The sequence below is a fragment of the Arvicanthis niloticus genome, chromosome 21 (assembly GCF_011762505.2).
Source record: "Arvicanthis niloticus isolate mArvNil1 chromosome 21, mArvNil1.pat.X, whole genome shotgun sequence".
Classification (NCBI taxonomy): Eukaryota; Metazoa; Chordata; class Mammalia; order Rodentia; family Muridae; genus Arvicanthis; species Arvicanthis niloticus.
In genome coordinates, this window is record NC_047678.1 from 14,225,918 (window position 1) to 14,251,172 (window position 25,255).

At 36.4% G+C, this 25,255-nt stretch overlaps 1 pseudogene; it reads left to right on the top strand.

The window, feature by feature from the left end:
- The first annotated feature begins 20,472 nt into the window (after window positions 1-20,472).
- On the top strand, window positions 20,473-24,287 carry LOC117693644 (NADH dehydrogenase [ubiquinone] 1 beta subcomplex subunit 9 pseudogene; annotated as a pseudogene).
- The last annotated feature ends 968 nt before the right edge of the window (window positions 24,288-25,255 follow it).

A 25,255-nucleotide genomic window follows, 5' to 3' on the forward strand; every position in this document is an offset into this window, starting at 1 on the left:
CGTACCATTAATGTAAAATTGCTATAGCACCTCCAAATACTTAACAATGAATAATCACATACATTTCTATCTTCAAAATTTTCAGATCAAATTATGTTATTGATTCAGATATATAAATATTGATCCAATATATGTGGTAATAATTTTTGTTACATAATTATATTTTCTTTAGTAAAGCTAAATAAGATGTGTTATTTATTCACAAAATGGAAGTCATTGGAAAATATTTTATTACAGTATATTTTATTTGAAAAAAGAAACTCACTTTTTCTTTTTTTTAGACAAGTGACTCATCTCTTTCTTTTTAAAAAAAAATTGGATATTTCCTTAATTTACATTTCAAATGTTATCCCCTTTCCCGGTTTCTCAACACTTCCCCCCATAAAAACCCCTATCCCATCGCCCTCCCCCTGCTTCTAGGAGGGTGTTTCCCCACCCACCCACCCACTCCTGCCTCCCTACCCTCACATTCCCCTACACTGGATTATTGAGCCTCCTCAGGACCAAGGGGTTCCCCTCCCATTGATAGCCAAGAAGACCTTCCTCTGCTACATATGCAGCTGGAGCCATGGGTCCTTCCATGTGTACTCTTTGGTTGGTAGTTTAGTCCCTGAGAGCTCTAGGGGGTCTGGTTTGTTGATATTGTTGTTCCTCCTATGGGGTTGCAAACCCCTTTGGTTCCTTCAGTCCTTTCTCTAACTCTCCATTGGTGACCTAGTGCTCAGTCCAATGGTTGGCTCTGAGCAGCCACCTCTATATTTGTCAGGTTCTGGCAGAGCCTCTCAGTAGACAGCTCCTGTCAGCATGCACTTTTTGGCATCCACAATAGTGTCTGGGTTTGGTGACTGTATATGGGATAGATCTCCAGATGGGGCAGTCTCTGGATGGCCTTTCCTTTAGTCTCTGCACCACACTTTTTCTCAGTATTTGCTTCTGTGAGTATTTTGTTCCCCCTTCTAAGAAGGACAGAAGCATCCACACTATTGTCTTCCTTCTTCTTGAGTTTCATGTGGTCTGTGAATTGTATCTTGGGTATTCTGAGCCTTTGAGCTAATTTTTCAGCTGGCAAAATAGTTGAAAAGGATCGTAGTGGTATTTCATACATGTGCATCATCATAATTCCTTATTCTTTATCCTTGTCTTCAATGCCTTCCCATGATCCCTTCGTCCACTCTGAATGGTCTCCTTTCTTTCTCCTGGTTTCCCTTTCCTTCTTGTCAAGTTCAATACATTATTCTCCTCATATAACAGGACTTGGAATAGGTTCATGTTTTGTGTATTAATCTGAAAGCATAGTATAATTATTTAATGTGTCTTCATTTGTAAAACATAGTTTGAACTAAAAGGATGACCTCATAGTTATCCAGACATATATTGTATTGTAGAATGTTTCCTATTAACCTAGTTTAGAAAGCGTTTTCTCTTTGAACAACTGATTTATCATTGCCTTTGTCTAAATTGAGTCAAATAATTTCTCCTCCAGTTAATATTCAAAATTAGATAATCAAAATTTGCATTAAGAAATATAGGTTCAATGCATGTAACAAAATATTTATGCTCAATAATTTAAGCATTCATATTAGGTAATTAAGAAAAGATCAGTTTATGCTCATAAAAATATGAAATAAATAATAATGAACAGAATTTGATGAAACTGAAATCTAATACAAATGAGAATCAATGAAATCAAAGGGTGACTATATGAAAAAAATCAATACAATTTATTTATGTATAGACTAATCAAGGAGTGTGAAACAATTCAAACTGTCTATAAAATGGATGAAAACAGGACATTTTAATAAAATAATAATAAATAAAATAATAAAAAATAGCAAAAAATACCATGATATGTTTAGTGTTTAAAAGTGCTTTAATTTAGAAAATTTGGGCAAATTTCTTGAGGGTAGCAAGTATTGAAATTCATGAGAAGACAAATATGAATATGAATGAATGCTTAATAAATACTGAAGATTAGGAATAATAAACTAATTCTAAATGAAACATTTAACTGATATGACTTTAACACTAAGTTCTCTGTTTTTTTAAAGTAAAATAAATCTTTATTAAATGTCAATATATTTGACATAGTGAGTGAATGATAACAACATATGCACCCAACACAAGTATTTTAACATGTAGAGGAAACACTGACATACCTGAGGGGCAAAATTCATGATGGCATAATAGTTAGGGAAATGTAACACATACATGTACACACAGGCACATATATACAACCCTCAAGGAAGCACAGATCATTCTCAATATTCTCAAAACAAGTTTCAACATTTAGGAAGACTGAACCTTTACTGAACACAATGAAACAAAGCTAGATAGGACTATTTTTTTTCTCCTCCTTTGAGAGACAAAAATTAAAGTCTACTGCATTTGGAAGAAGAGCATTTGAAAGGGAAATTAAACATGCATGCCCAGAGAAAGCCACAGGCTCAAAAAAGTCCTGAGAGGACCTTAAGTCATTTGCTTTTTCTTTTTGTTGTTGTTGTTTTTTCTTTTGCTTTGTTTAATTTGTTTTATTTATTTATATTCTAGCCATTGCCCCTCCTTCCTGGTCCCCTTCCAACAGTTCCTCATCCCATTTCTTCTCCCCCTTGCCTACAGAGGATGCTACCCTCCTCACCAGACTTCCTCTTTCCCTGGAGCCTCAAGTCTCTCAAGGATTAATCAGATACTCTTTTATTCTTTCACTGAGGCCAGACCAAGCAGTACTCTGCTATATATGTGCCTGGGCCTCAGACTGGCTTGTGTATGCTGCCTGGTTGGTGGTTTAGTCTCTGGGAGCTTCCAGGGGTCCGGGTTAGTTGACACTGCTAGCCTTCTTATGGGGGTCACTCTCCTCTTCAGCTTCTTCAATCTTTCCCCTAATTCAACCACAGGGGTCCTTGATTTCAGTCCAATGGTTGGGTATAGGTATATGCATCTTTCTAAGTCAGCAGCTGGTAGAGCATTTCAGAACCAGCCTAGGCTCCTGTCTGTAAGCACTGCCATAGCATCAGTAATGGTATCAGGCCATGTTGCCTCCCAGCATGAAATGAATCCCAAGTTGGGCTGGTCATTAGACTGACATTCCTTCAATTTCTTCTCTGTTTTTGTCCCTGAAGTTCTTTTAGACAGGACCCATCCCTCCACTTGAGGCCCTGTCTATCTACTGGAGGTGGACTCTATGAGTACCATCTGCCCATTGTTGGGCTTTTGGGCTAATGTCATCCCCATTGAGTCCTGAAAGACTCTCACCTCCTAGGTCTCTGGTACTTTCTAGAGGGTCCCCCTTCACTACCACCCCACTTAGGCTACATATTTACATTCAATCTCCTGATCTTCTGGGCTTCTCTCCTGTTCCCACCCCATACCTGATCTTTTACCCCCTTTCCCCTACTCCTCTCCTCTCTCAACCAGGTCCCTCCCTCCTTCTGCCTCCTGTGATTATTTCCTTCTCCCTTCTAAATTTGATTGAAGTACCCTCAGTTGAACCTTTCTGTTTCTTATACTTCTTGTGGTCTGTGAGTTGTATCCTAGGTATGCTGTATTTTTTGGCTAATATCCACTTATCAGTGAGCACATACCATGCATGTCCTTTGGGGTCTGGGTTACTACACTCAGAAAGATATTTTTTATGTAGCAGGATATTTCCCCACTACATTTACAATAAAGCTCAGTCATTAGGCAGTATGAAAGGTAGGCAGATAGACAGAGTAATCAGCCCTTAATAATTCTGCAGCACTAAGGTCTGTCAGATGATCCTGGGCCAGAAGGCAGAACAGATGCTCCAACGTTTTGAAGTAGAGCGAGTGTCCAGGTGTTCAGAGGTCTCTATAAATTGGCTAAGTTTTAGAAACTATGATTTGTGCTTCCCACAATTATAGTTAACTCAGTCATTCTGAATTTCTGATGGTGTTGAAAACATATAGCTATTGACCTTAAGAGAAAAGACTTGAGTGGATGGTCGTCAGCTGACATTCATCCTAAAGCCAGGTTCAGAACTACATGTTTTAGTTAGAATAGATGACAGAGGAGCTGGTTAGTCAACAAAAGGATGGACTGGGTATTAGGACTATCCTGTACCTCACTGGTACAAATTGGCATAATTATGTTCTAATTGTATTTTGAGAGAAAAGTTTCATTTTAACAGGAAGGGTGATGTGTAGGAGGAGCTAAGGTAGGAGGAGTACTGAGAGGGAGAGGAAGAGAAGGAGTAAGAAGAGGAGAAGAAGAAAGAGAGGAGAAGCTAGATGAAGAAAGAGAGAAAGAGGGGGGAGACAGGGAGGCAGAGGTTCAAGTATCTCCAGCAGTCAAAGATAGTTGTTATATCTAGGTTGGTCAGTGGGTTACACCTCTGATTGAACAATTCCAAACTTATAAAGCTTATGATTAACATTATTTTTAAAAAATGTATAAATGCAGAAAGGAAAAGGGGGCATGGGATAGGGGTTTCCTAAGGGGGGTGGGGGGGAATGGGGAAAGGGGATGCCATCTGAAGTGTAAATAAAATATCTAATAAAAAAAAGAAAAAAAAAGAAAGGTAGGCAGAGTGAGGAAGGGGAGGAGAGAGAAGGAGGCAAAGGAGGAGAGAAGATGGTTGTGGATGTACACGTGTCTCTAGCAATCTAAGGTAGTTATAATATCTAGGTTAGATAATTGAGTAACAATTCTAGTTGTGAGGGCATTTTGTTAATTGAGCATTTCCAAATACATAAATATATTGGATAATTTTTAAGCATTAAGAGTCTTTATTCTACCAGGTGCCACGGGCATAGCAAAAATGGTCTGGACTCAGCTGAGCATTGTGAACAGCATGGTGGAATGGCAGAGCCAGCCACCATGCTGGTGTCTCATGGGTGCCAGGGCCTGCACATATAAAGAGCCGGAGACCCTCTCAGAGCAGGAACATGGCGGCTGCTCAGGAACAAGCCAGACAGGGTATCAATTTCTAAATATTACCCACAACATTTTCTAGTTTCATTCAGTGGATCAAGGACCTCAACATAAAACCAGATACAGTTAATCTAGTAGAAGCAAACAATCAATAAATAAGACCCTCATGGAACTGAAAAGCTTCTGTAAGGCAAAAGTCACAGTCAATAGGACAAATTGGTAACCTACAGATTAGGGAAAAAAAAATCTTCACTCACCCCACATTTTGTAAAGGGCTAATATCCAAAATACATAAAGAAATCAAGAAGTTAACCTCCCTAAAAAAGCAAATAACCAAATTAAAAATGTGGTACAGAGCTAAAGAGATAATTTACAACAGAAGAATCTCAAATGGCTGAGAAGCAACTAAAGAAATGTTCAACATCCTTAGTCATCAGGGAAATGCAAATCAAAATGACCCTGATACTCCACCTCATTCCAATCAGAATGTCTAAGATCAAAAATACAGATGACAGCAGATACTGGCAAGGATGTAGAGAAAGAGGAACACTCCTCCATTGCTGGTGGGATTGCAAGCTGGTACAACCTCTCTGAAAATCAATCAGGAGGTTCCTCAGAAAATTGGAAACAGTTCCACATGAAGTCCCAGCTATATCACTCTTGGGCATATATGTAAAATATGCCCCCTCATACCATAAGAACACATGCTCCTTTGTGTGCATATCAGCCTTATTTGTAATAGTTAGAAGCAGGAAATACCCAGATTTCCCTCAACCAAGGAACGGGTACAGAAAATGTGGTTCACTTGCACAATGGAGTAATATTCAGCTAAAAATTGAGGAAATCACGAATATTGTTGTTGTATTTTAAGATAGGGTTTCTCTATATAACTTCCCTGGCTGTCCTGGTACGCACTCTGTAGTCCTGGCTGGCCTCCAAGTCACAGCTATCTGCCTACCTCTGACTCCTGAGTAGTGGGATTAAATGTGTGTACCCCCACTGCATGGCAAGAACCTTAAATCTTAAATGGAATATTATTCAGCTATTAAAAATGACATCATTAATTTTCCAAGTAAATGGATGGAGCTAGAAAAATATTATCCTGAGTGAGCCTAGCATGGCTATTCTCTGAGAAGCTCTACCAGCAGGTATCTGAGACAGAGACAGATACTCATAGTAAAGCATTGGATGGAGGGAGGGGACCCCGATGATAGAGTTAGGGGAAGGACTGAAGGAGCTGAAAGTGATGACAAACTCATAGGAAGACTAACAGTGTCAACTAACCTGAACCTTGGGAGCTCCCAAAGAATGAATCACCAACCAATGAGCAACCATGGTCTGGTCCACTTATATAGCAAAAGGTTGACTTGTTTGGCCTCAGTAGAGGAGGAAGCTCCTAATCCTGTAGAGACCTGATGCCCCAGGGTGAGTGAATACCCTGGGGTTGGGCACCCTCTCAGAGGCAAAAAGGAGGGAGAATTGGGAAAAGATCTCTGTGAAGGGAGATTGGGAGGGGTAGAAAACTTTAGGATGTAAATAAGTAAAACAATTAATTAATTTCTAAAAAGAGAAAAGAAAAACTAACTAAACAAACAAAACTAGATAAACAAACAAAACTAGATACAAACAAACTACATAAATGATCTCAATACTGTAATTCTCAAAATTAGATTTATCTTCATATTTTTAGGACTGATTTAGGGTTTGAAGGATGGAATGGCGTTATTGTTCTAATTTCCTGGGGGCTTCTTTCTTCCTTTTGTTATTATTATTGTAGTCTGGCTCATACTAAAACTGAGCTTGAGATATAAACTTTAGACTTAAGAAACACTGAATTTTTAAGAATGATTAAACAAATAAACAATATGTACCCTGAACATCCTAGACACTGGAAGTGGAAGTAATACCCTAATTCTTTTATGAGTTTGGTACACTCCCCATAGTTCCTAGAGGAACTAAAAGAAAAAAATTCCCAAATGCCAGTAAATTGAATTCAACAATGTATAAAAAAAGACGATACAGTCTGACCTGGAGGAATCTATTAACATACCGAAGCTGGTCTTATAATAAGCGACATTGTAAGGAATATCAAATACCCTGAGAATACAACAGGAACTTACTTTTGGCTGCAAATGGAAAGCTGCTAATAAAAACCTACACTCATTACTGAAGAGAAAGTCGTCAGAAACTTGAAGAAGGGGTTCTATAAGGTTATATACAACAAATAGGATTACTGGCCATCCCTCCCGCCTCCCACACACAGACAGGTAACAACAAAGAAATATGTTCAGCTTACAGTGTCACCAAACAAAACCTTAGTGGAAAACCTAGTTTATGTGATGAAAAAGACAGGAGGTGTCAAGAAGAGAGTTTATTGATTGGGAATAAAGAAATAAAACTTTACACATTTACAGACACGTAACAAAGTTCCGTGGCCTGCTAAAATAGATATTAAAGAAAACAATAATGTCATCTTTTGAAATGTGTGTCTCTGTCTAGTTAAAGCAGTGAAGGCCAATTTTGAGAGTCAAGGCTCCACAATAGTAGAACTGACATTTGTTAGAAAATACCCCATCTTCCCTAGAGGAGTTGCTTTTTTTACTCCAAGAAGAAGGTGGAGAACCACAAGATATATCTAAAGAAACCCAAAAATATTACTGCTTTTCTAATAGCAGTCTTTCTATGTGAATTGCTTCATCTGTGACGTTGATTTGGTGGCAGTGTCTTTCTTAAGGTATATCCACATAGTTAATGAAGATGAAGCTAGACACTGAAACAGAGTGGGAAGTGAGGCGCCTAGGTGATTATTCATTCAGCAAAATAAAACATGAGACTTCTTTTTTGTTATAGTTTGCATGGGGCAATGCTGTTGCTTTACAACCTGTACATTTTTCTTCTTCCACCAAGTAAATTCTAGGATTGGGACTCAAGCTCTATACTTGCAGAGCCATCTCATCTGCCCTCACGTTGTTCTTGAAAAGATATTTCAGTATAAAAATCTTTGACAAATAAGAATATGTTGAAATTTGGTACTATGGTTATGTAAAATGAAGCAGCTTTTAAAGAGTAATTATCAAATGTCTGCATGTTATTTAATATGTGAAAAAACTCTAAGAAATAATTTTGTGATCTGATCCCAGAGTTTGGAACCATATCACAACCTGTAGGAAAACTCAAGTAGCAGAAGAAAATGTTTTGGAAAGGGCACCTAAGTTTTATATTCTGAGAGAAAAAAAAATGAGGGGGAAGGGGATGTCAGGAGGATCAGGTAAGATAGATTTTATTTTAATTTATATTTTTAAATTTGTAATTATGGAATGACTAGAGTTTTATGGGTTTTGTTTTGTTTGCCACTAATTCAATTACATTTTATGAATGGTGCTGGGAATTGGGAACCCACATGATCTAACTATCATTATCTCTACAGGCGGATATAAGCTGGAATCATGTGAGCTGAATCAGAATTTAGAATCAGGAAGCCAATTTTTGCTTTTAGCATTTCACAGATGAAAGCTTGAATCATAAATTCTCTTTGTTTCCTGTGATCCCCTCTAGTGATTTGCTGCTGATTATAAATCAGGAAAGTGTTACATATACATCAGCAGAGCCACATTGTAAACTGTCTTCAAAACTATCTTTTCTCAGGCTGTAAGCAACTTAAATCTTTGTTCGTAATCACAAACATGAAGTCAACTCTCCATCTAAATATTCTGACCTAAATATTCAAGTTATCAATTCTACCCCTCCATCTTTTCCCTCAACTTTGAGACCTTACTGTCATCAGTAAAGCAAGCTAACCTCAAAACTTGTTTGGTAATATGATATATTGGTTTTAAAACAAGCTTTCTTGATATACAGTTTGATATAGAATTAACTGTATATGTTTAATGAGTATCACATTATGATTTTAGTATATGCAAACATCCATGATACTATCAACATAGTGCAGGAAATAAATGTACCACACATTCCCCAAATTTTTTGTTTTCCTTGGGTTTGTTCTGTTCAATAATAATATTAAGCAGGAAATATAATATCAAGAAAATTTAAGTCCACAAAAGTCTCACTCATGTCAGATTCCTAAGTTCTAAAGATTGGTGAGGGAGCAGTGGACAGCATATTGTCCTAAACATATGGATAAAGACATAGCCACTTAGGCATGCAGTTTTCTTATCTAAATCTAAACCATTACCAGTCTCCATTACAAGGCTGAACTTAGGTGTTTGAGTTCCTTTAAAGCACATCCAAACCTAGCTTCCCCATGTCAATATTTCAGATTAAGTTTTTTTGAGATTTCCATTAAGCTCCACTTTTATGATGGTTCTTTAAGAAAACCAGAGTGCATTTCAAAAAATGTGTTTCACAGCCAAGTTGCTTCACAGAAGAATACTCATGTGCAGAAGATGCAGCCACTCTTTTTATCACAGAGACAGAAAATGCTCTTTTTTTTTTATAAGCCCAACCTTTATAGTATTCTTTCTCCCAAATCTCTTTTCTCACTTAGGAACAAAGAAAGACACTCTGACATTCCCACAAAGGAAGCTGGCAGCAGTGGTCCCTTCTGTAGTTAATGTATGTTTGAATGTACATTTTTTAACACATGTGTGTAAAATCTGGTAAACCAAGGTTGCCAAGGAAATTTGTCCTTGGTTTACAATATTCGATCTGCTGTGGCAGCCAATAACTATTAAACATTTGTAAACCTTCCCCTTTCTCATTTTCTGTCTCTAAAGTCAAATCATTGCGTTTCCATTTTGTTTGCTTTTTGCTGACCTATCACAGACACACACAAATATGTATTTTAGAACTTTCTCTAATTTAGTGATATATTACAGTGATCTGCTTAGCACCCATTAATAAAGTAGGAAAAACAAACTTATAACCTTTATGCTACACTTAAGCTCTATAATTAAAGGACAAAGGACTCAATGGTATAAACAGCAGAATACCCAGATCTTTCTTCCCCCGTAGCCTGGGAAGAATAGACATAAAAAGTTATAGATCAACTAGAAGTAAATCACAGATTCTTTGTCTCTCAAAAAAGCAGCACATACAATTAAACAGATAGAAATTAGAAACACTCTCTGTGAAGGTTAGGCCAGTGTGGGAACAGCTAACCTCATCAGTGTCTGTTCACCCACTCAATTTATGCAGAAAGTTGAAGTACACATAATTCATTTGGGTATAAGACTATAATATTATAGACATCCATATTTCAACTGAATCCCATCAAAACTCCTTTCAAAGGTGAAGTCCTATTCACCGTAGTCTGTCTTACTGTCCAGCATTACACTTGTTCATGCTGCATTCATGAATCTATTTCACTATTGAAACACTGGCCCCCAAAATACGAGAATTTTCCCAGAATTCTTACATTGTGAGAAACATAAAGTTGCCATTTAGAAACAGAGCTTATCTCTGATAAGGGTTTGACACAGTTCTCAAACTCCTGAGTCCACCGCATAGGCTGAGATTGAGAGCCTGACAGTGGTAGGTCCATAGTGGGAAAACCACATCTTTACCAGGACTGCTTAAATGCATATATCCTTGGCTCTCTATTTTAAGTTGACCTTCACTTTAGGACCTTGAACATGGACTGGAGCTGGGAATCACTGGATATATTTTTCCTCTTCCCATATGGCCACATTGAATAAATCCTTTTTTCTAATTGCCACCATTAATTTTGCCCTTTTAATTTAATTTTGGATGGCCAAACTTGACTTGATGCAGTGGATGTGATCTCAAAGTTCAATAACAGTAACACATATTTACATACATTGCTGTCTACAGGATACAGGCAAGGTACAGAAAAGAGAGCAGAATTTTTGCTAGAGTCTTGACAGCACTCTTAACCTTTCAATACCTGAATGCTAGAAGTCTGTTCAAACATTCCTGAAGATTTACCTATTGGTCAGAAAACGTATTTGATCATGTACAGTGGGGGAGAGGACTGTCTACTAAAAGGCAATAAAGATGGCCCAAGATAATTTTGTTCTAGATTTGGAAACATCCCCATCTCTCCACCTGAGTGAAGTTCTAATCAGCCAACCTACCTTTGCATACACAAAGTCTTTCTAAGACTTTTCATTCACATTCTTCTGTTGGGGTGTTCTATCTAGTGCTACTATCCTAAACCACCTTAGAGTGGCTACTTGGGACACTCATCACTTTATGCTCACTCTTAGTGCACCACTTTAAATAGGCTGTCCTTTGAGCTCCTCATTGCCTTATTTTCTGTTTGGCTTCCTCTACATTTCAATGCATTAACTTTTGCAAACATGACTTCTTTCATCACATGTACCTATGAATACAAGAAGTCACGACATGGCACTTATGATTAGAGAATTTTCCTTCACCATTTTGTCTCTGTCTAAGAAAGTATTAAAAATAGTTTTAAAACTAAAGAAAGAGTATGAGAGGAAGTATTTAGTGACTTCTATTGCCAAAAAAGAGAGGAGACATATTTAATTTGAATCCTCATAGATGTATTGTTTTAATAAATATAAGTCTCTCTCTTTTGCTCTATCATACACACACACAAAACATATGGGAAATCTGCTCTGTTTCATAAGCCATAGAGACCAGGTCTAGCCTGCCTTCCTATTGAGTCCTCTCTGCTGATGGCCATGAAGCAGATTGTACTCACCATTTTAAACGTTATGGAGCTGGACATAAACTGATAGTTAGACATCGGAACATATTTCCCCTGCCAATTATAAACATGTTCCTGCCATTCCTATAGAGATGACTTGGATTAAATGGCTAATTATGCTATAGAAAAATGATACATTAATGAGATAGGTTTAATTATATTTATAAAGTACATATTTATTTTAATGCCAAAGTAATAGATGGTTAGAAAAACTTAAATACTTGTTCACTAGGTACTAAGCAATATATTTCTTAATGTTACATTAGAGTCAGGCATGATTTTAAGAGAAACAATAAATGTGGCTGCAGGGACACTCATTTTTCCTTTCAATGCTCCCAGAAGAATGTAAGAAACTACAACCAAAGTGGGAAAGGAAAATGTCTGCATATGTAACTGTCGGGAGCATGGTGTTTTCATTTTGTTTGCTTTTTGATCTTCTCTTTAGCTACAATTTATACTTCTTACCTACAGTGCAGTGTGAGAATCATACTTATCACAGGGGAGCTCACTAGAAACACTCACTTGTGGGCTGCATGTTGTAGTTCAGACCAACTAATTCAGAACATATGCAGTAACATGTTTCTGAAGTGATTCTTGTGACATTTCACAGTAGGATCTACAGGCTGGATAATGAATCATTCCTCCTGCCCTCAGATTTCACCTAAATCTTAAAGAATATTGGTGCCATTTGACTGTATTTCCCTTATTATCATTAAACCAAAAATATTGTCTGTTGCCCCGACAGTATACTCATCTTAGGTTTGTGTGTGTGTGCACATGCTTTTATTTGGGGGAAGTGTATGTAAGTATATGAGTAAAAATTCAGATGCATATACATAAGCTTTTATGTAAAACACATTTCTGACATTTTGCCATAGAATTGGGAATGATGCTAGTCTCAACACAGACTTTAACCTGTCAACAAACATGGAGGACATGTTAACGGAAGTCTTTATCAGATTAATCTTAAATCACCTCGAAGCTAGCCTCTTCTGTTAGTGGAGAGCGGTATTTCCATCAGCAATTTACAACAGTGACACTTATCAGAAGAAAAGCATGTGGCTGCATTTCATACTAGAGAGCACCATGTATGATCAGCTCTGCTGACATCTATTTCCATCTACTGAAAGAAAATGCTTCGCGGATGAAGGCTGCATCATGAATGGGTCTATAGGCATAGGTATATGCTGTTAGCAGTTAGCAGTTCAAACACTGTACCAAAGTTCAAGGTCCAGTGTATCTTGGGCACTCTCTCAAGTCTGAGATGCTTTACTAAAAGTCACATTCTCTGAAATAAATCTAGAAAGTTTTCCTACTTCTTTGGCCACATCTATAAACTTCTAACATCTTTTACCTCGAGCTGATTTATATGAAAATATCATGCTTTCTAAAAATTTGATAACACACACACACATATATAAAATCAAATGCTAATTAAAGTATTTAAAAACATGTCTTTTGATTTTTGAGAACAAGAGTTAAGTGACATTGTCAGAAGCCTACAGAAGCTGTGCACATAATGAGTGCCCTCTGAATTCACTTTCACTGGATATTGTGATAGTTCTCAAGAATGAGAATTTTCTTCAGAAAATCAGAAAATTTAATCATATTTTCAAAACAGAGTGGAAAAAAGTAAAAGGTATACAAATTCAATTTCTCATTATTCTTAAACAGAAAATCAAGGCATGGAACCACTACTAACAGACATGATTATAGACCAATAACTATATGGCTGAAATATTATCATTTCTCCTTTTCTAATCCCAACTTGGAAGTAACTCCAGTGGATATACATGTATTATCACCAAGCACAAGCACAAATTTGTGGGCAGATTCTTCTACACTGCAACCTTTTTTTTTTTTTTTTTTTTTTTTTTTTTTTTTTTTTTGTGGAGAAGACTCAGATGACAGAGTAGCACATATAAATGCACTTAAATGGATGTGGTCCTCACATTAACACTTACTGCTGTTTTATTAATGATGTAAGTTAAGTTAGACTGTCCTGGGTGCTGGTGGCTCAGTTAATTGGTTGTTCATTGCACAACCAGAAAGACCTGAGTTTGAATCCTATCATCACTTATGCAAAAACCTGGATAGAGCAGCAAGGTCTGTCATTCTAACAATTTGGGAGAGAGACTTGAAAAAGACATTTGAAATATGCCATTGGAATGCACCCATACATACATACATACACACATGCACACATGTACACACACACAACACCTCAGATCTTCAAGGGTGATCTTATAATATCAGCTTCAAATTTAACATGGGGCTCAGCAGAGCATGAGATATTCAGAAAATAATCTCAAGTGGTCTTTGTGTGTAGAATTCCTATCATATACCATGGACTAGGTTATTGTTTGCTTGATTGATTGTTTTTTAATACCAAAAGATATCTCTAATTTCATGAGATGTATTTCAATGAAAAGACTATTTTCCAAACTTTTTGAAGTACTTCTATTTTTATAGCAATTAAAGATCTATGCAATTTGGTTTTAACATGAAATTAATACAATTAAAACTTTGATCATTCTTTATTTTAGTTACTAACACATCTGGTATCTATCATAAATGAAACTAGTTCAGTTGCCATGGAAGCACTCTTTTTCTCCAGTCCATAGCATCATGAGTCAAAGAAGCCCTGCATCACAATTGATGTGCTTCCATCAGCAAATTCAAAGCTGACGAGATGTTGCACATACTCTATTTTCAGAATTAATAGTTCAAAGGTGTCATTTTTATTGCAAAGCCACTTCAGAATTGTATCACTCACAAGAATGGTGTCTTTTAGGACTGATGAACTTCTATTTTTAGCTTGTTACATACCTTTAAAAGCTGGCAGTATTTTCAAACCCAATTTCTATCTGAGAAATCTGATGCAGAAAGCATATTTCAAAGAGTAATGCTTCCTTATCAGGCTCAGCATACTTGAGTTTTATCAAGCTCCATCTTGTATAGTCTGTTTTCTGGATATGAAACACCTTAAAATTTATTAGATGCCTTGGTTTTTCTAGATAATAGCATAAGAAGTAGTAAACCCTTCAATGTAATAAATATGAATACTCTGGATAGTTTTGTACTAGACTAAGTTTAATTCACCATTATCTCAAGTCTCCACTTTTTCCAACTTATATGCAATTTGTTACTTAAAGCAAGTTGATGAAGTGCCCATTTCTTAGAACATAACAAACCAACATAAAACTTTCTAAAGCTACAAGTATATTTAGAAAAACATATAAATCATTGCCTGTCAAAGATTAAGACTAATTTAAGTTCACTATCTGGAAACACTTAGAGACATTTTCTTTTTTGTTTCACTCACTGCCTGTTAAATTAGTTGCCTTGTTAATGAAGTTTAATCATTTATTACTCAAGGCTATAAAATGGTCTATGTAGCAATAGCTTTAGGGTCTAAAGCACAAAATGGAATAGAAACACCTTTTAAAGCTCCCATTTAAAATCTTCAAACACATTTTAAAACCTTACTTGAAGCTGAAGGTATGCATAGTGAGTTTTGGGCTTTTTACTGGTCTATGATTGCCGCAACATTTGGCTCTATGAGTAGGTTATTAATTAATTTCTGTAAATCCCAAAATTTGAATGTGTATTAGCATTATATTCATTTTTTAAAAAATATTATTGCTACAATTTTTTTGAGAAAACAAACATTTATTTACTTTTAGTGAATTTCAAGTAGACACTTAGCATGGGTGATTGATTTTATTTCACATAAAAAAAAACTAACACTAGGTACTATGCGGAATCTTTAACGCCATTATTGTCTCACACTTACCCAAGTGTACTGTTCTAGTTTTATAGTAAGGATGAATGTACATCTGATACTCTCACTTATTTTTATACATTTATTAATTTCTTTGCTCATTTTATTTTACTATTAGGTGAGAATGTTATTGCTATGATTTGTCAGGATATTTCAAGGACAATTTTATCATATTAATGATATCTGTAGAGTGGCAGACAGTGTGACTTTGGGCTCTCCATTCACTCTGGATTGTAAAGAAATGTGCAGCAAAAGGATAGATGAACTTGCAAGAAAAAAGGATTGCAAAATCAAAGTTTCATCTGAGCAAGAACAAGTAGGCAAAGCCCACATTTAGGGGGAGGCTTCCTGTTCAATTTTTGATCAAGAAAATTAATCATCCAGCAGCTTATGTTTTAGATGATTCTTTATACACATGAAATAACAAACAAGGCTACCCCTTGTCAACTTGGCACAAAACCAAATCTTATGTAACTTTTGATTTCCACATAAAAGTAGTAACAATGTTATAATTCCATATAACATGGTATAGTTATTCCACATAAAACCCTAAGAATATTATATATTTTAAGATAGATGGGAATATCTCTGGAGGAATGCATAGTCTTTAGTATTGTATAGTTTCAAAATGATAGCATAAATTTGCAACACAGAGACAGTAATATTATTTCAATTGATGCTATAAGGAATTACAAACCTTAAATGTTGGTTTTGTAAGTGTATACAGTCAGTGTTTGTGTGTGCATGTATGTTAAGTTGGGGCAGGGAGTTCTTAGTATGTCACAGAAACACTCATGCCAATATCAATTGCATGCCTTGCTTGTGCAACTGGTCACATGGCCTTGGGTAGTATTTATAATTGCCTTCTTTATTACTACTTCTAACAACCTCAAAAAGCTCATAAACAGGCTTTGGCTCTTTCCCTAGAAGTTGGCACACCTTTAACCTTGAAGGGTCTGGGTCTTTGCTATCATGCCTTTGTTTTTGTTGTTGGTTTTTGTTTGTTTGTTTGTTTGTTTTGTTTTGATTTGTTCTCCCTATTGGCCTTAATCACATAGCCCAATAATATCAAGAGACTTCCTAAAGAATTTCCTGCATTCCAGACAGAATCTTCCTTACTTCCCTCCTCCAGATCTCCAGGCAATTTCCACCTTGCTCATGCTATAACTATGCATTCAAAAAATGCCATTTCACCATTCTATCAAACAAGCTTCTTCAGAATGGTGGGAAACATAAGAAGGACAGTGAATTGAATGAGTGTGGGCCTACTCTAGCATGTCTTTGACGATGGTAATTTCTTTGGTCAAAAGCAATGCTCTGTGAAATAGCACGATGTTAGATAAGGCATCGTGTATGGTCAAGGAAGATACTTTATACAGAAACATTGCATGCAAGAAAGGAAAATCCATAATCAGAATAAGTATCTATTTCAGTAATGACAAAGTTTTGCTCTTAATATGATGGAAGTGATCTAAGGCACTGAACATGTGACTATGGCACTGTATGGTCACTTTTGTGAACAGACCTATACTGAGAGCTCTCAGTGTTGCTTTCTGAAAGTGGCAGGTCTGGTAACAGCTTCAACCAAGACATCCCTGGTGGGTTGATTACATGGTTAAAATCCATGTAAATATATATATATATATATATATATATATATATATATATATCATCCATTTTTACCACTATAGCCACTGTGTTCTTGAGACTATTGGAAAATGATGAGTATTGATTCATGCTTGGAAACAAAAGGCATTTTAACAGCAATAGAAACCATAGATGTTTGGACAACCTCATGTAAGTAAACTTGATTGTGTCCTTGGGACCTGTTTGGACCCAGTCACATATATAGTTCTTCCATTTGATAATGGAATGATGCTGTGAACATCCTACTTTATGGTTAATTGGGTCATATAATACCTAGCTCATAATGAACAGCTTGGGTTGTATGGTAAGCTGGTGACCCATTGTCAAATTAAGTTTCCACTAAGACCAAGAGTTGCCTCTCAAATGGAAAATAGTTGTTTATAGATAATTTGAGAGGCTTGATCCCAAATCATGTGAACTTTGACAGTGAATTATCTTTTGAGGTCTTCCAGAGATTCCAACAACATTCTGAGTTGCCATTGGAGCCTTAGCTAACATTGAGTCCGCTAATTCATATGGTGTATATAGTAGTAAAGACTGTTTAATAACCTGGACCTATTTAAGAGTCCCCTCCTGTTACCTCCCCACTCAATGGTGCCAGTTTTTCTAAATTCCTGGTAAATTGACTAGAGTAACAACATATTTAAGTGGGGAATATATTCCTTCCAGAATCCAAATAGACTTATAAGTGCTATTCTTTCTTGGTGGTAGGATGAGCCAGGTAGAGCAACTTATCTTTCACCTTAGAAGTAATATACCACTGGCATCCTAGACATTTCAATGAGTTAGAACAACGTTGAAGTTGAGCTTGGCTCATTTTTCATTCTCTGATATGCATATGTTTTCCTAACAAGTTTATATGGTTTGCTGTTTCCAGCTCACTTGACCCAATTAGCATCACATCATCAATAGAGTTGACAAGTCTGATATTTTGCAGAAAAAGAATGCAGGCAATCTAAATTCTAGCAAACTAAGTTATGACAGGGCTGAAGATTCAACCTGATACCTGAGGATGAGGAGTTGATATAAGCTTGAGGTAGAAGAGTAGAGATGTACTGATTGCCTTGACAACTGGAAGCAAATTGCTTCTTGTGGTCCTTATTGACTGGTATAGATATAGGGAAAAATACTTTCTAGACTAATAAATGTATACCAGGAATCAGGAGACAAGTTATTCTGTTCAAGGACACTATATTTGGCACAAAAGCTACAGGTAGAGCTACTACTTAATTGAGTTTGTGACAGTCAACTCTCATTCGACATGATCTATTTGTTTTCACAACCTCTACATCTTTCAAGTCCTTGAAAGTGACACTAATTTCTGTAATGTCTGCAGTGATACAATATTGGTATTGGTTCACTATTTTTCCTTGTAGAGACTACTCTATTGGCTTCCATTTTGCCTTTCCAAATATGAATGCCCTTACTGCCAAGGTTATAGAACTGATGTAAACCTTCTACCAACTTCTAAATATACTATCCAAATTATAGGGTAATAACCACAGAGTGTGTTTGGGGGACTACTGGACCCACTGCAAGTTGGACTTGGAAAAAAATCCCATTATTCACTGAACTGTCACAGTCCCTTTAACAAAATATTTGTTGGGATCTTCAGGAATCAATGCCATTTCAGAACCATTATTCAACTCTATACAGAGTTTTCTTTTCAATCATGATGTTATCTTTGAGAGAGGAATGGAAGAAAGACTACAAGTAAATTCAGTCATTTAAAATAAGACTCCAAAAGAGAACTCACTTTCCTTCATTCAAGAACTTTTCTGTCTGTAAATGGTTAAACTTTGATAGTAGTTGTTAAGCAGAGATTCTTTATTGGTACTATCCAGTATAGCTTTGGAATTTTAATGCTTACACAGATTGAACAAAAACTTCATGGGCTAATTTATTCTATTTCCATATTTGATTAGCTAGTACCAAAGGGCTACATGAGAGCTATGACATTTTAGATTTTTTTTTTATTGAAAATTCTGCTCAACTTGCCTTTATTGATTCAATGCTTCGATGGCTCTGTTACTCTGGAGGCTAATTAAACACATTATATTTAACTGATCCAATTCACTAGCTTCATGTCCAATCCTAAGTTCTGGCATAAGGAGAAGAACAATGACAAAAGTTTTTCAAATGTCCTAATGCCCCTGTCAATAGTTTGCATCTTATAGTATTGGTGAAAAAAAAAATGTCTTCAGGAGCTTTTCATTGGAGAGTACTTTTGGCAATACAATCCCTATAATTGGTGGTTTCCAAAGGAATAGAATATGCATCTTTAAAAAGGTATCTATTATTTTGGCTTTAAAGATACAGTGTTGGTGGAACAATTTCTAACATTAGAGAAACTGTAAATCTTACAGTGGACAATGTCAAGGACTCAAAATATTCTGGGCCTCAAAGGATTTGGGTAGTCCTGTCTCTTTATCTATCTTCAAGGAATCTTTTAAAAACAGTTTTAAAAATGATGATTTGGCTCTATTCTGGCTAGCTCCCAAATAAATGAGACAGAGACTATAAGATTTATTTGCTAAGATTTACTGCAGTGTAGCTAAACAGTAATTAATTTATTCTATTCCTCGAAGCTAATACGGCTACCTCCAAGCCCAAATCCCTGGGATACTTGCATTTTAGTGCTGATTTGACTTTCTCTGCTCCAAGTGTGTTTCCATGGTGTCTTCTCTCAACCCTTTTCATGTCAAATCCTCTCTTCCACCTATCTTTTCCCTTCCTCTGGCTGGAATCAAAAGTCCATCCCTATTTTCTCTTCTGCTCAGCTATTGGTTGATCAGATTTCATTGGCAAATCAGAGATTAAATATGGAGCAATGTTTATACAACAATGTACCTTGGAGATACTAAGAATAAGTGTTACAATGCCATGTCTAGATTGCAACAAGATTGAGGAACAGAGAAATCAACATTTGAATAATACAAGGATAATCTTCACACAGTGAATAAAACATTATGCCCACAGAATTTCTAATATCTCAAAAATTTAGAAAACACAATGGTTCTGTGTGGCCCAAAGTTTAAAAACCCTTCCACAGTCTTTCTCAAACAAGCAAAAAAAAAATCAAGTTCAAATCGACCAATGGAAGACCCACTCTTGGTACTAACTTCTGTTGTAGGTTTCTTTCTGCTGCTGTAACATAAATCACAATGCAAAGAAAATTCAATGAGGGAAAAGTGTGTTTGGCTTACACTCTTTCATTGAAAGGAGTCATGGCAGAAACGCAATCTGTACCCTGGAGTCAGGTCCTCAAGCAGAGACCATAAAAGAATGCTGCTGACTAATTTTCTCTGTTCGCAAACTTTGATGTCTCAGCAATTCAAATCTAGTACTGAAAGATTTCTAGAGAGCTTCTGCTTTGCAAGCTACTTGGGAATGTGGAAGAAGTTGGTTCTAATGATTTTGAAGAAATGTCACAGCAGCAGGACAGAAAAATTTTCCAAAAAAAGTGAAAGCAATCAATCAAAAAGCAAAATTTTCTTTTGCCATGTCTTGTTATACGGTAAGGCTCGGGAAGCCCCCAAAGGGGACCCCACTCGAGTCACAGGATGGTGCGCACCCAAAGGACACACGAAAGACCAACTTGCTGCAAGAACACGAGGTAGTTTAATGGCGGAACGTTCCGGGCCGACACGTGTCTCAATGTAGGAGACAGGGGCATCGACCTTGTGGCTCCGGGGTTTAGGGTTAATATAAGCTCTGGGTGGAGAAAAGGAGAAACCTTCACGCGGGTGCACACGATTGGTTGTTTTCCAATTTTGAACATCTGGACAAACCGGTCCATGGGGGCGGGGAGCAGTTTCTGCAGGCAGATGTTTATCTCTTATCTTCATTCCTGGGATGACTCAGTAGCCCATTGTCCTGTAACTCTTCATTCTTTGTTTACAGATTAACTGGCCTCTGGTTGGCAAACCAGAGGGGTGACTTTAGCTACTCAGGCTAGGGAGAAAGGATCTATAAGGCCCTTTTATATATGTTTTTCATGGGACCCATAAAATTTTCTTTTAATACAAGTTACCACCAGAAGATATAACACAGATTTAGGTCAATCATCCCTGCTTCCATATTCTTGTCAGGAAAATCTCTCAGTAGAGTGCTTATTAGCTGTATTTGAGTTGACTTTATATACAATCAAGATGACAACAAAGATTAGCCATCACACATATACATCTATATTCATGCTACTCTATTTACAGTATCTAGAAAAGGTAGTGTCTGAAACTGAAACTGTTAAAGTTCATAGCAAGTCAGGTTCCCTCAGAAAGAAAACCTTATATTTTCTCATATATGTGGATCCAAGCTTTGGACATTTTAGTTGAATTTAAGATGGAATACATGTGGAAGAGAAAACAAAACAAAAAAATAAGAAAGGGATGCAAGAGATGAATTAAGTGAAGTAATAGTAGAATCAAGGTAAAAAGTAAAAATATACATAGGGAATATTATAACTGGAAAGGTTAAGTGAGGAAGGGGGGATATGAAGAAGATGAGGGAAGTGTCAAGGAAAGGGGTATATGAAAAATGTAGGCAAGAAAAAAAGAGGCATGTAAAAAAGCCCTATGGATATTTACTTTCAACTCAATTAAAACAATAGTTAGAGCAAATAGTAAAACAAATGTCACATGAACAAGGAGGGTTAAAATTTTAAGAACTGGTAGGTGTGGGGGAAGGGAAAGGATGGGGTAGGAGATGTTTAACTAACACTAAAGATTTATTAAAAATCTAAATAGAGACTCAGCAGTTGGTAAGCTCTTATATATGGTCATATATATATATATATATATATATATATATATATATATATATATACATATATATATATAAATTTATATATATATATAAATTAAAGAATTTGGTTGGAGATTCCTTGTAGGGGTGCACATTCCTACTCACAGATGTCATGGGTTATTAAAGAAATATCTCACTGCCAGAATTAAGATACTTTCCTACAACTTATTGGTCAGGGAGTTCCCAGATATCTACAAAATTATATAGTCTCTTGACACAGCTTTTAGATATCCACTATAAGTAAACATTAAAACATTGTTACTAAATCACTACATACTTTGGATGTAAGACATAGAGACATAAATCTTGAAATGATCAGGAAACTTTCTAGCTCTTAGATAGCATTCAGACTCCTAGAAGGCATTATTCAGGACAATGGGAGATAAACAATACCAATGGTCTTATGAGCACTAAAATCAGCATGTTACAATATTTGTTTTCATTCAAAAATGTGTCCACTTTTAGGTATGTAACAAACATGTTTTGGTTGGATTTGAGTACTGCTCCACAAGAGGAAATTTATGTCTCTTACTCCAAACCCGGTCAAAAGCCTAGGTCTGGGATGGTAGCAGGTTATAGCAAGGGGCATGCTATTGCTTTTGCTAAATGGTCTTATTGTCAAAGTGTCTTGTAAATATTCATGCTTATACCCATTATTTGAGCAGCTCTCAACATTGGTCAGAGAAAACTTTTTTTTTTTTTTTGTAGTGGGCAGCAGTGAATGTAGAAACTTACATTGCTGAAAGTACTGAGATTAAGAGTGACTGTGAGTTACTAGCCCGAAATAAGACGTTTATCTCAAGCCCCATTTCCCCAGGACTTAAGGAATATCCTAGAAAGTGGGGCAGAAAAAAAAATGTAAGAGCTAAGGGATAGAAATGGGAACTGTAAAATTTTGTCTTCCATACATGACATGGCCATTACATTCACAAACTCATCACAGATGTGTTTGCCTTTACCAGATCCATACACTGTCAAGCTAGTAAAAAAAAAAATCAGCATGAATGAGGAATTTGCTCATGAGGGCTTCCCACCTAGCTCGGGACCTCATAGAAGTTAATGGTTGATGGGGAGAAGAAACAGCTACTTGTCTTTGGGAACGTGACCACTAGTGGGATGTGCATATGGGTACTACTAAGTGGCCTTTCAGCTATTAATACGAAAAAACAAAGACATGGGGTTGAGATATTGATTAGTTGAGGGCACTAGGGCCAGGTAGAAAGTCTTGAGGTGGATTCCAGGAGCTGCGGTGTGGGATAAAGGATGAATATCATCAAAATACATTGGATATGTGTATATAATCTTCACATGATAAACTCAAAATATTATTTTATATATCAATTAGAATGCAGAATTTATATAGAAAGTCCAGACAAGTGTTAAAAACAAAATGAAACAAAATGTGAAGCCCACTAAAACTAAAGTCAACATTTAAAAATGATATTTTATGTGGCTTCATGATAGGAACATGAAGGCTTCCACATAGCTGGTTACCCATGCTGACTTTATTAGCAGCAATAAAGAAGGGCTGAAACATTCACTGAGCAACAGAAGTTTCTTGAACTCAACTGAGTCCAGAGACCGGTCACAGAGCCAATTACACATACAATCAGGAATACAAGAAAGGGAGATTTATGACTCCATTTTAAATGTTATTTAGCTTTAGATCTGTTAAAGGAATGTGAAAATAAACAGAAGGAATTTTGTAGTCTTTTATGTATTTGTGTAAAAATTTCACAGAAACTAATTGGGGACACCTTTCACTCTTGTTTCTTCTTTTAACTTTGAAACCCCCAGTAAGACAAATCAGGTACATTATTCTATCTCAGAAAATAAAATGTGTTTTGGTTCAGTAAGTAACATTAGCTACTTCATAGCCTATCTGGAGGCAGAAGTACATAAATTACCCAGCAGATTTTTGGAATGACATTCAGAAAACCTGGTAGAACTAACAGAGTGAGCTTGCACTATGAAGTTCTGTATTCAGCAAGTCTACCAGACCTACCACCCATAAGGTGCTGAGGCTATATAAGATTGTGCTGTGCCACCTGAGTCACAATGTATCTACAGCAACAGATGCCAGGACTTTGCTTGTTTGTTGAGAACAGAGTTTGGAGAACAAAAAAATAGAAAAAGAAAGAAAGAAAAGTATGTGATGAAAACTACACAGATGCTAAGGGAGGTGTAAGAAAAATTCTGGCAAAATCAGCACGCTCAGCCTTACATATTCCCTGACTCTCCTGTGGCCCCTTTTATGAGAGACATGTGTGCTACAAGGTTCTGGAGTGTTGCTTAGATCCTTCTGAGAAAACAATGTGTCCTGATTACTTTTATGAGAGAGAGTAGTGGAAGAAACTGAGGATGGAGCTCAGGAGAGGGAGGTTAAGCAGCAGAAGGAGAAAATAAATAGCACTTGGTGGTGTTATGAATCTTTGCCTCCTGCCAGAAAGAAAGGTGACTTGCCAGGGATTGTTCTGGAATATTGTGAGAAGACCTTGGGATTGGTCCATGTAGATAAAAGCACCTCACTGTTCATGCTTGGAAGTGAAAGTAGTGATAGACCACATTCACACTAACTAGCCCTAAGAAAAATAACTGGACATAGCATGGTATCACACACACACACACACACACACACACACACACACACACTCACACACGACATGCACCCAGGTATGCATGCACATACGGTCACACACACACATACAAAATCAAAACAAGACAAAATGTTGATACGTTCATTGATTCATCAAAAATGAAGTAATTTAAAATTATAACATACAGTGGAAAAGTTTTTCAATGGTTTCATATTCTTGACATGACATGACATGTTACTCTATGAGATTCAGGAACTATCAATCAATATTGTCTCAGTTTTCAAAATTATAATGTTTTACACATTCTTCTATTTTTATATTCTATACTTTTCATAGCAAAAATGTCTGCTTAAAATACCAGGTGAAAACCTAAGTAGTTCTTAGAAAGGGCAACATGTTACAGGAATATTGCATGAAAAATACACATTAAAATTTGTGACTCACAGTAAGGAAAATAGCCTAATGAAGTCACATATGGATACTGACCATTTTACATTTACTTTGCCTTGAAATGTGTTATACAAAACAGCAATTTGAGGACAGAGTATATCATGTCTCTGAACTCATTAATAGACCTTATGTCTTTTATTGTTACTACACATTCTTGTTCTCCTTTTGGAAAATATTATGCAGTATCCACACATATACTTGAACATACATGCATCCATATTAGGCTAGGATCTGCATATGAAGAACATGTTTGTGGTTTCAAGATTAGCAGATTGTGTGTTCTCACTTGGTATACCTTCTTTTTCTGTCCTTTTGTGATTAAATCTTTATTTAGAGCCAACAATATTCCACTTTATGTGTGTGCAGATTTTATTATCCATAGATATGTTTATGGACAACTAGATTGTTAACATGTCTTTACCTCAGTGATTAAAG